This window comes from Bos indicus x Bos taurus, chromosome 8 (genome assembly GCF_003369695.1).
Source record: "Bos indicus x Bos taurus breed Angus x Brahman F1 hybrid chromosome 8, Bos_hybrid_MaternalHap_v2.0, whole genome shotgun sequence".
Taxonomy (NCBI): domain Eukaryota; kingdom Metazoa; phylum Chordata; class Mammalia; order Artiodactyla; family Bovidae; genus Bos; species Bos indicus x Bos taurus.
Window position 1 is genome coordinate 113,012,140 of NC_040083.1, and position 12,511 is coordinate 113,024,650.

Sequence of the window (12,511 nt, forward strand, 5' to 3'; positions counted from 1 at the left end):
TCCAACAAGAGGACCAACTGAGGCTGAGATCCAGGCAGCTTCTCTGTGGAAACACCTTTCTTTCCAAAAAGAGAGGATTTAACACACAGCTGAACCCTGAGACGTGGGACATGCTGTTACTTAGAGAATGCAGGGAAGGTGTTTGAGAGGCTTCTTCTCAGGTGGCTACCCTGAGGCCCCTGGAGTTACTGGACCTAGAGGCGGAGCACTCACGCTTCTCTCCTCACTGCAGACCAGATAGTGCCCCCAACTTCACAGGCCTGCTCCCTGAGCTCAACAGAAACCCCCCCAAGCACGAGGCCAAAGTGCAGTCTTCTTGGTGAGCAGAGCAGAGGCCGGTGGGAAGGTAGGTGGAGGCTGAAAGCTTTTGTAGAAGAAACACACACACGTGTGTTCCTGTGTGTGGTGGCCAGATGCTGCAGTAACTGGTGTTCCCTACACATTTATGGGTGGGTTTTAGTTTCTGTATTTTCTAATTTTTTTTAAACAGCTGCATGTTATGAGAAAATTTTTGCAATCAACCATGAGAACTTGCAAAATAAGATCTTTGTTTTTTTTCTTTCACTAAAATGTTGCAGTTTTCTATGGTGACAGATGAACAGCCTCCTACCTTTGAATATTCATTTAATTGGCTGTGCTGGGTCTTAGCTGTGGCACACAGGGTCTTCAGTTGTGGCATGTGGGATCTAGTGCCCTGACCAGGGATTGAACCCGTGTCTCCTGCATTGGCAGGTGGATTCTTAACCACAGGACCACCAAGGAAGTCATTCCCCTTCCCCTTTTCTGCCAACATCCCACTTTAAAAAAAGACAAAATAATCTGTTTAGTAAGTTTTCAGGAGTCTGAGGTCAGCATCTGTGGTGTCATTCTCCCAAAGGCATCTTGCTTTCAGATACTGGCTGGGCTCATGAGTCTGGCGACCAGGGTAGGTGTGGTGGCTGAAGACAGGCTTGGCCTCTGGAGCTCTGCCCTCACCGACTCACCCAGGGTCCAGAGCCCCGGCAGCCAAGCAGAGCCACACGCAGGTGGGGCTGGTACAGCCGTGGGGCCGCTGTGGTCGGGGTGGAGCATGAGGCAGAGGCAGCTGGCTGTCCTGTCCCTGCAACTGCTGCACTCCTGTGTGCCCGTGCAGGGCAGTCACAGTGTCAGGTGAGGCCTGGCCACCGTCGTGGGGACAGGATGGGACCTCAGACAGCTCACACCCCCACTCCCCATCCCCCAGCTCTGCTTCAGATCGGGGCTTGTGGCTGCTGGCAGCCCCCTGGGCTGGGAGGCTGTGTGAAGCACTAGCCCCCTTGCTCAAGGTCAGCTGAGACCCCCAGCTCTGGGGTCAGATACCATCCCTGCCACCGTGCAGGTCGTCCCACTTCTGCGAGGGAGGGCCTGTGCAGGGCTGTGGGTGATGGGGGGCTTGGGGGTGTTGTGGGCTGGCCCAGGAGCCAGCTTTTTGGGGCAGGAGAGGGGAGCAGAGGGGAGGGGAAGGAGAAGCTTTGAATTGGTCAGGCTTCCAGGGGATTCCAGGCCCAGCTCTGGTGGGAGGTGCAGGTGAGAAGCCCCTGCAAGTTTCTGGGTCCCCACCATTTTTCAGTTGACGCCCATCTGCCTGCACCACCCCTAACTCTCCCTCCTGTGGCCCCTGCCTCAAGCCACAGAAGATGGGGACTTTACATGGCTTCCCTTCCTGCAGGGAAACCAAACCACAGACAAACACGTTCTTTAAAACAGTATGAAAGAAAAGAGAAAATAACAGTGGGTGGTTATTACTGACATGGTTCACGTAGAGACGCTTCGGAAGCCTGGCACAGGGAGGGAACTGAGGGCCGTTGCCCCCAGCCCTGGAGTTTGCACCGCCCTGTGGCTCACTTGCCCCTTGGTGTCTTCTGGTGACCGGGTGGACTTCAGCCTCCTGAACCCTTTCTAGAAGGATCAGGACAGGGCAGAGGTCATTCACAGAGGGGAGGGTGCGGTCGACACTTGAGAACGCCATTGGCTCCACTGTGTCGGAGCTCAGTTCTGGGTCTAAGCAAGTGTGGCTGCCTGGTGCGGTCCCCACCTTCACTCACCAGGGGAGGACTTTGTGTCCACCTTGTCTCCACGTGCTGCCTGGTAACCCCCGGACCCGTGCTGTGCGCACCTGCTCTGCTCACAGCACACTCCGTGGCCCATCAGACTTCACTCATAAAAAAGGTAAGTGTAAGGATGAGCTATTCTGTAGTTAAGAATTTCAAGGTCGAGGCAGCATTGACCAGAGCATGTGGGGACAGATACGAGGCTGTGCATTAGAAAAGCCACAGTATGGGCTTCGAGGACCTTCTGTGTGGGTGGTGGGATGGGGGCCAGACAGGGATTTTCTGAACATGTGGCTCCAGGCTCTTTTTTCAGCAGGGTGGATGACTGTCGGCATTGCCTGTCTGTGGAGGGGCTCTGGGGCTGCCCAGCTCAGCAGGAATGGAAGTGGTGGGAAGGGAGGTCGCCCTCCCTTAGCACCCCTGACTTCACACTCCCCATCAGGGCAGCCGAGTGCCTAAACGGCCCCTTCCCCGTCTAACTCTGAAGACCTGGAAGGTGTGGGGGCTGAAGGACACACAGGAAACAAAATTCTGTAAAGCAATTATCCTTCAGTTAGAAGATAAAAAGAGATTAAAGAAAAAAACACAAAGAACAGCAAAGGCAGGGCTTACATTCTCATCAACCTCTGCCACATTCCACCTGTGCTTATGCATCAGACTAAAATGCTGCTGCCTCTACCGTGTATCACAGACAAGAATAGAGACACAGAGAGGTTGAGCATCTTGCCCCAGGTCACACAGCTGATGAGTGCAGGGCTGAGAACTGGATCCCTGTGGTCAAATCTGGAGTCCAGGTGCTGTGATGACTCTGAGGGAGCGGCAAAGACCAGATGGCCCAGGCTGAGCCAGGCATACACACATGCCCACACTCACGTGCCTGAGGCCTTCACTTTGAGGCTACAGAAGTCAGAGGAATCCAGAGGGCAACCAGGAGACACCAAAGGAGAGTTGAGGTCCATAAGGAGGAGAGGCCACACTTCCCAGGAGGCCAGGGAATTCTCTTCCCTGGTGAGTCTGTCTCAAACCCTAGATTCCTCTCCCTGAACCCGGGAACTGACTGTCCAATGCCTAACTGAGTTGACTCCAGAATTATGCCTTCCCAGGGGTTCAGCTACCACTGGACCCCACTGCTGTCAGTAATAAGGGGGGGATAAGTATGTAGTCTGGGCCTCAGATTTGTTTGGAGACAAAAATTATCAGAAGAGGAGTACAAAAAACCACGAAGGCAATTGGCATGAACATCTCCAGAACACTTAAGAAACCCTCTGCTCTTTATCTACCTCCTCCCCTGTCATGAAAGTGTCATAAAGTGAAACTGTCAAAAAGGTCTATTTAATCAAGTAATTCTGTGCTTATCACACTCTGTCTTTAAAATATTTATTTATGTATTTATTTTTTCCACTGCGCTGTGTCTTAGTTGCAGCATGTGGGAGCTAGTTCCCCAATCAGGTAGTGAGCATGGGTCTCTGCAATGGAGTCTTGGCCACTGGACCACCTGGGAAGTCTCTCCTCATACTCTTGGGGACTGTAATGGGCCACAGATCTCCTCTGAGGCCCCCTTAGAGCTGAGGCATGGGGTGGCTGCAGTAATCCTCCTGTGCTAAGATGTGGTTTGTTTGTCATGACTCACTCACACTCTCTGCAAACATAGGGCTGCTCCCCTGTGTGTGTCCTCTGGTGTCTGATGAGCCTGAACTTGACACTGAAGCTTTGCCCACACTCCCCGCAAATGTAGGGCTTCTCCCCTGTGTGTGTACTCTGGTATGTGATGAGATTTATCACTGAAGCTTCGCCCACACTCCCTGCAAACATAGGGCTTCTTCCCTGTGTGTGTCCTCTGGTGTCTGATGAGGGGGGACTTCTGACTGAAGCTTTTTCCACACTCCCCACAAACATAGGGCTTCTCCCCTGTGTGTGTCCTCTGGTGTCTGATGAGGGGGGACTTCTGACTGAAGCTTTTTCCACACTCCCCACAAACATAGAGCTTCTCCCCTGTGTGTGTCCTTTGGTGCATGACGAGGAGAGGGACTTCTGACTGAAGCTTCGCCCACACTCTCCGCAAACATAGGGCTTCTGCCCTGTGTGTTCTCTCGTGTGTGATGAGACTTGACCGATCCTTGGAGCCTTGCCCACACTCTCTGTACTTGACTTTTATAATCCCTGAGACCCCTGCCCCCATAAATAATTTGCCTGTGTCCTCTGGATTCAGTTTCTGGCTTGTGCTGGGCTCTTCTGTGATTCTCTCATGCACCCCAGACCTCCCCACTTGTCTTCTTGGTGAGTAGGAGGAGGCCCTTGAAATCCTCTTCAGCTTTATGCTTTTCAGCAAAGGTTGGGGCCTGTCCTTGGCCTTGCGACCCTCAGGTTTGTCACTTGGGCTGTGTGGATCAGAATATCGCTGCTGCTGATTTTGATTGCCTGGGCAGGGATCCTCTGGTTGGAGGTGGTCTCTTGCAGATGGTCTCAAGAGGGTCTGAGAGGGGTGATTGCGTTGGACGTGCTGGCTGAGGAACTTCTGACTGGAGAAGGCCAGAGAGCAGGAGGCACATGGGTGCATCTTGGCTTCGGTTCTGCTGAAAGAGGAAGCTTTTGGTCAGGTGGCGGGTTTGCCACGGTAAGGCCGCCCCACTGATCATCTAGGTGTTGATGGTGCACGATTTGTCTCCCATCGAGTGTGTCTTTACAGTCCACTTCTCCATCCATTCTTATTCTCTACATCTACAGAAATCCAGGAAGCTTGTGTCAAGGGTCTTTTCTACATATCACCCAGACTGGGGACCTTCCAGCAGCATCAGAGGCAGCGTCTCTCCTGATAGAGGTGGATCTGCAGGAACCTTTCCCTGTGTGTAAGTATCTGAAAAGTCATGTCACAGTGGCCACAGGTATTTTACCCTACTGAGAGATAAGACTTGATGACTTAGGTGGAATCTTCCTGATCGGCTCCCTGTGAGGGGAAAGGGTCTATTAAATTAGGGGCACCTGGCCTGGAGCTCTCTGCATGTGGGAGGCAGCACAGCGGGTGGTTAGAGCAGGTTTGAGTAAAGCTGTATTTATGGCTCCTTGTTCAAAGAGCAGCCTTTGTGTTGATCTCTGCAGGAAGTGGGTTTCAGACTGCTGGAGACCAAGAGGCCCAGGTCCCACTGACTACAGGTCTCTGGCTCCTGCTGCCCCAATTGCTTCATAAATTGCTCCTCTTTCAGTTTTCCATACATCATAAAATAAAGGCATGTCCTTTCTCAAGCCTCACCTGTATTCATACCTCATTTATTTCATTCAGTCTTACTGCATTTAACATGCACTAGGAAGTCCTATTTAAAAATACATCTCCAGCCAGATTCCTCACACCCTCACTCCCGAGCATCTTTATCCAGCCCACTCTCCCCTCATGTCTGGCAGTGAACTGACCTATGAGCGGAATCCCCACTGCTGTCTCTTCCCAAAAGTGAACAAAAGCATTGTCTTAGCACAGAGAACATGCCACTTGCAGCTGAAAGCCACACGGTTGTTCTGTGTTACCCAGGAAGACTCCTGGGGCCTGCACCTGGACACAGGCCCTGAGGCTTCTGTGTCCCATCCAGCCTCCTTCCTCTCCCTCTGTGCTTCCTCCTGTGACCACTGGCATGGCCTCTATTCCTGGCTCTGGGGCTACAGCACTGGCTGCTCCCCTGCCTGGAATCCTTTCCCACAGGTGTTATCGCTGCAGAGACCCTGCCCACCATCCTGCACCACACCCCACCCTCTGCTCACGCTGATTGGAGGCACTTTCCCTGCACTGGTTTTCCTCAGAGCACCAGCCCCCATCTGGTATGAAGCCCATGGTGCCCCAGGGCAGTGGTTCTGTCTCTTTCAGTGGGTGGAGCCTTGTCTGGCACAGAGTATAAACTCACATGACAACAAACTGATACAGTAACAGAATGCAAATCGCTGTACATGTGTCGCTTAGAAATGTGGAGGAAACAAGGAAGAAACAGGTAAAGGTGAGAGAGCTGGTAGGTGCTAGGAAACTTGCTTTTTGCTTCTAGGCCTTTCAGCAGAAGGTGACGTTACATATTTTTCTGCATGAAATATTGAAAATTAGAACTAACATTTTTAATATACAATTTTTCTCTAACAGTCATATGAAATGAATCAAATTCTGAGGCATTTTAATGATGACATGACTGACTTTGGACTGGATTGTACTCTGCTTCGGAATCCGACCAGAGAGGCTCCCCAGGATGGGGTGGGGCGTTGGAAGAGGGGTGGCGCTCACCTCTCCCGGCCGCGAGCTTGTTCTTCCCCCTGCTGTCCCGCTTGATGCCGAGGTCCCAGCCATACTCGTCCCCATACCAGACCAGCAGCTCGCAGCCCGGCCTGACCACCTGGCAGGTTCGGTAGAAGATCTGCCCTTGATACTGCAAGGCCACCAGGTTCTGCTCCTCGTCGTCCCGGGCACAGTTCACATACCTGGGGTCGAGGCAGGGAAAGGGGAAGAAACCTCAGGTGATGAGTCCCCTCCACTGTCGGGCCATGCCCAGCTCCTTGCCTTCAGGCTCTGAGGCTGCCATGGCTCCCACCGCCCCTCATGGGGACCTTCTGTTCACACCTTCGACCAGGCCGTGTGAATTCCTATTTCTAGATCCTGTTTCTGGTCCTCTTCCTGGCTGGAATGCTTTTCTCTCCTTTCCTAATTAGCCATTTTATGAGCCCAGTTCCCGACTCGTCTGCACCTGGGCTGTCCGTGAGGCTGGTGACCTCCAGCTCCTCTAAACTCTGAATTAAGTTCTCTTTCGTTCCACAGGGCTTGGTGCTCCTCTGCTAGCATGCAGCCCTCAGCACTCACCCCAGCCTGCCTTCTCTCCCGAGGCTTTCCTCCAATCTCCCCACGTGTATCCAGGGTCATATTCGCTTGCCCACCCCTTCTCATGAAAACCTGGAGACTGCTCTGACATAGCTTGAGACCCATAACAGTGATAGTTTATTCACTTTCTGCCTGCCCTGATGAAAGGAGAGGCCCTCAGAGAATGGCCCTGCTCATGGCCATCCTGGCCCCCATTCCTTCCCAGGCCTCAGGGCCCACTTCTCACTGGAATGGAGCCTGGGGAGGTTGTTGCCCACATGGACTCAAGGCCTCCCATGTTAGGTTATCCTGGAGCTGTGCAGTTACTCAAAAATAGAAAATTAAGGTTACTGTTCCTAAAATCAACTGGTTAATGTCTGTCTGCAGTTGTTCTCCAAAATATGGGTTGAGTGACCTGCTTCAGTAATGAAGTTCACTGTCTAAACTGGAACACAAAATGCTTGGTAAGTGCCAGTTAAGTCAGTTTAAGTATCCCGATGTCCAAGGAGAGGTGGCTGCACGGGCACAGAAGAGCCGAGAGGAGCTACTCCACGTACAAGGTCAGGAGGGGCGGCTGTGAGGAGATACCCCTCGTCCAAGGTAAGGAGCAGTGGCTGGGCTTTGCTGGAGCAGCCGTGAAGAGACACCCCATGTCCAAGGTAAAAGAAACCCAGGTAAGACTGTAGGTGTTGCGAGAGGCATCAGAGGGCAGACACATAAACCATAATCACAGAAATTGAGTCAATCTAATCACATGGATCACAGCCTTGTCTAACTCAATCAAACTAAGCCATGCTGTGTGGGGCCACCCAAGACGGGTGGGTCATGGTGGAGAGGTCTGACAGAATGTGGTCCATTGGAGAAGGGAATGGCAAAACACTTCAGTATTCTTGCCCTGAGAACCCCATGAACAGTATGAAAAGGCAAAATGATAGGATACTGAAAGAGGAACTCCCCAGATCAGTAGGTACCCAATAGGCTACTGGAGATCAGTGGAGAAATAACTCCACAAAGAATGAAGGGATGGAGCCAAAGCAAAAACAATACCCAGTTGTGGATGTGACTGGTGATAGAAGCAAGGTCCAATGCTGTAAAGAGCAATATTGCATAGGAACCTGGATTGTTAGGTCCATGAATCAAGGCAAATGGGAAGTGGTCAAACAGGAGATGGCAAGAGTGATGTCGACATTCTAGGAATCAGCGAACTAAAGTGGACTGGAATGGGTGAATTTAACTCAGATGACCATTATATCTACTACTGCAGGCAGGAATCCCTCAGAAGAAATGGAGTAGCCATCATGGTCAACAAAAGAGTCCAAAATACAGTACTTGGGTGCAATCTCAAAAAAAAAAAACAACAAAAACCAGAATGATCTCTGTTCGTTTCCAAGGCAAACCACTCAATATCACAGTAATCCAAGTCTATGCCCCAACCAGTAATGCTGAAGAAGCTGAAGTTGAACGGTTCTATGAAGACCTACAAGACCTTTTAGAACGAACACCCAAAAAAGATGTCCTTTTCATTATAGGGGACTGGAATGCAAAAGTAAGAAGTCAAGAAATACCTGGAGTAACAGGCAAATTTGGCCTTGGAATAGGAATGAAGTAGGGCAAAGGCTAATAAAGTTTTGCCCAGAGAACGCATTGGTCATAGCAAACACCCTCTTCCAACAGCACAAGAGAAGACTCTACACATGGACATCACCAGATGGCCAACACTGAAATCGGATTGATTATATTCTTTGCAGTCAAATATGGAGAAGCTCTATACAGTCAGCAAAAACAAGACCGGGAGCAGACTGGGGCTCAGATCATGAACTGCTGCTACTGCTGCTGCTAAGTCGCTTCAGTCATGTCCAACTCTGTGCGACCCCATAGATGGCAGCCCACCAGGCTCCCCCGTCCCTGGGATTCTCCAGGCAAGAACACTGGAGTGGGTTGCCATTTCTTTCTTATTGCCAAATTCAGACTTAAATTGAATAAAGAAGGGAAAACCACTAGACCATTCAAGTATGACCTAAATCAAATTCATTATGATTATAGTGGAAGTTAGAAATAGATTTAAGGGCCTAGATCTGATAGATAGAGTGCCTGATGAACTATGGACGGAGGGTCATGACATTGTACAGGAGACAGGGATCAAGACCATCCCCATGGAAAAGAAATGCAAAAAAGCAATATGGCTGTCTGGGGAGGCCTTACAAATAGCTGTGAAGAGAAGAGAAGCGACAAGCAAAGGAGAAAAGGAAAGATATAAGCATCTGAATGCAGAGTTCCAAAGAATAGCAAGGAGAGATAAGAAAGCCTTCCTCAGCGACCAATGCAAAGAAATAGAGGAAAACAACAGAATGGGAAAGACTAGAGATCTCTTCAAGAAAATTAGAGATACCAAGGGAACATTTAATGCAAAGATGGGCTCGATAAAGGACAGAAATGGTATGGACCTAAAAGAAGCAGAAGATATTAAGAGGAGGTGGCAAGAATACACAGAAGAACTGTACAGAAAAGATCTTCACAACCAAGATAATCATGATGGTGTGATCACTCACCTAGAGCCAGACATCCTGGAATGTGAAGTCAAGTGGGCCTTAGAAAGCATCACTACGAACAAAGCTAGTGGAGGTGATGGAATTCCAGTTGAGCTATTTCAAATCCTGGAAGATGATGCTGTGAAGTACTGCATTCAATATGCCAGCAAATTTGGAAAACTCAGCAGTGGCCACTGGACTGGAAAAGGTCAGTTTTCATTCCAATCCCAAAGGAAGGCAATGTCAAAGAATGCTCAAACTACCTCACAATTGCACTCATCTCACATGCTAGTAAAGTAATGCTCAAAATTCTCCAAGCCAGGCTCCATCAGTATGTGAACCATGAACTTCCAGATGTTCAAGCTGGTTTTAGAAAGGGCAGAGGAACCAGAGATCAAATTGGCAACATCCGCTGGATCATGGAAAAATGATGAGAGTTCCAGAAAAACATCTATTTCTGCTTTATTGACTATGCCAAAGCCTTTGACTGTGTGGATCACAATAAACTGTGGAAAATTCTGAAAGAGATGGGAATACCAGACCACTTGACCTGCCTCTTGAGAAACCTGTATGCAGGTCAGGAAGCAGCAGTTAGAACTGGACATGGAACAACAGACTGGTTCCAAATAGGAAAAGGAGTATGTTAAGGTGGTGTATTGTCACCCTGCTTATTTAACTTCTATGCAGAGTACATCATGAGAAATGTTGGACTGGAAGAAGCACAAACTGGAATCAAGAGTGCTGGGAGAAATATGAATAACCTCAGATATGCAGATGACACCACCCTTGTGGCAGAAAGTGAAGAGGAACTAAAAAGCCTCTTGATGAAAGTGAAAGATGAGAGTGAAAAAGTTGGCTTAAAGCTGAACATTCAGAAAATGAAGATCATAGCATCTGGTCCCATCACTTCTTGGGAAATAGATGGGGAAACAGTGGAAACAGTGTCAGACTTTATTTTTTTGGGCTCCAAAATCACTGCAGATGGTGACTGCAGTCATGAAATTAAAAGATGCTTACTCCTTGGAAGGAAAGTTATGACCAAATAGATAGCATATTCAAAAGCAGAGACATTACTTTGCCAACAAAGGTTTGCCTAGTCGACGCTATGGTTTTTCCTGTGGTCATGTATGGATGTGAGAGTTGGACTGTGAAGAAAGCTGAGCGCCAAAGAATTGGTGCTTTTGAACTGTGGTGTTGGAGAAGACTCTTGAGAGTCCCTTGGACTGCAAGGAGATCCAAATAGTCCATTCTAAAGGAGATCAGTCCTGGGTGTTCGTTGGAAGGACTGATGCTGAAGCTGAAAATCCAAAACTTTGGCCACCTCATGCGAAGATTTGACTCATTGGAAAAGAGTCTGATTCTGGGAGGGATTGGAGGCAGGAGGAGAAGGGGATGACAGAGGATGAGATGGCTAGATGGCATCACTGACTCTATGGACATGAGTTTGGGTGAACTCTGGGAGTTGGTGATGGACAGGGAGGCCTGGCGTGCTGCGATGGGGTCGCAAAGGGTCGGACACGACTGAGTGACTGAACTGAACTGAACTGAAAGTGTCCCTGGTGAATCTAGACTCAAGTTGTTTTCATGTACTGCAGTTTTGTTCAGCATGTAGACTTGTATTTTGATGTCACATGCTATATTTTAATTTTTTTCTAATGTCTTTTAAAATGAAAGAGCATGATATGAACGGAAAAGAGGTAAGAAGATGTGAAAGCTGTTGAGGTAGCCAGGTTGAGAAGGAAAGGGGTGTGGGCTTGAGGGAGGAGCGACATCTATACACTGCAGACTCACTGCACTCACCTCATCCAGCTGGCCAAAGACGTGTCCTTTCCATCCACATACTCATAGCAGTTTCTCCCTTTGGTGATCTGAGTGTCAGAAAAAGAGTTTCAAGCTTTCTTCTCTCTTTTATTTTTTTTTGGTAGGAAGTAATAGAAGAACTATTTTCCTCTGCTGTCATTGGTGCTCTTCAGCCTGCATAGATTCAACTGCCAGTCAGACCACATGGTAAGCTTCTTAATCATTCCAAGTCTGAGTCTGTTGGTTCATTGAAGGAAAGGGTTCCACAAGGGAGGAGTCACATCTGTGTGCCTGTACCACTGTCTCCCACCTCTCCTCTGACCTTTACATGGAAGTCCTGTGTGCCTGGACCACAGTGTTCCCACCTCTCCTCTGACCTTTAGATAGAAGTCCTGTGTGTGTGTACCACGGTGTTCCCACCTCTCCACTGACCTTTAGATAGAAGTGCGGTGTGTGTGTACCATGGTGTTCCCACCTCTCCTCTGACCTTTGGATGGAAGGCCTGTGTTCACACCCAGTGCACACAGTACACAGGGCTGACCATGTCATTGCTGACCGTGTCATCACCATTGGTGTCCTCCCATGTAGACATGAAGTACCCCCCACCCTCACCACCCACAAGTGATTAGAGGCCAGAGGACAGGGAAATAGGGGTGTTTCTCACCAGCCAGGAGTATCTACTGTGGGCGGCCTCTTGGTCATCTGTAATCTGGCCCTCGTAGGGGCCAAAGTGCAGGCCCAGTGGCAGATCGGATGCCTCGTTCCACACTCCAAGCCCAGCCTCAGGGATGCCCGACAGTCTGATACTTAACCCAGGGGGCAGAGTGAGGGCTGAGCAGTTGGCATGCCCCTTTTCCACTGCACAGTCCTTTACAAAGGTTGGGGGCCTGTGGGCAGCACAGATGTCGATGAAGAAGCTCTGACACTCCTCACAATCTGGAGGTGAGAGCAACAGGGATGAGGGGAGGTACAGTGATGTTGCTGGTCGTAAAGACCTTCAGAAAGAACTGCGGCACTCACGGCATGTGGCCTTGATCCTGCACCCCAAGTCATAGAGGAAGGGGATAATTGGGGAACCAAATGGTGAGGTGAGGTTATTGGACCAGGGCCTTGTAGCCCCTTCTTCATGAGCAGGCCAGCGGGGTCACTCACAGAGGTAGTCGTCATCCAGGGGCTCGCTGACCTCTTGGTACACAAGGCCCTCTCTTTCTCGTAGACTGTACCTCTTCACTCCAGTCTCCTTTCTTCTGCGTTCTAAGATGGAGAACAGAAGTTAAACAAGGCTGGTGGGGTCT

At 49.7% G+C, this 12,511-nt stretch overlaps 1 pseudogene; it reads right to left on the bottom strand.

Annotated features, from left to right (window-relative positions):
• Window positions 1-2,603: 2,603 nt before the first annotated feature.
• Window positions 2,604-12,511, bottom strand: part of LOC113897520 — a 38,050-nt pseudogene continuing 28,142 nt past the window's right edge.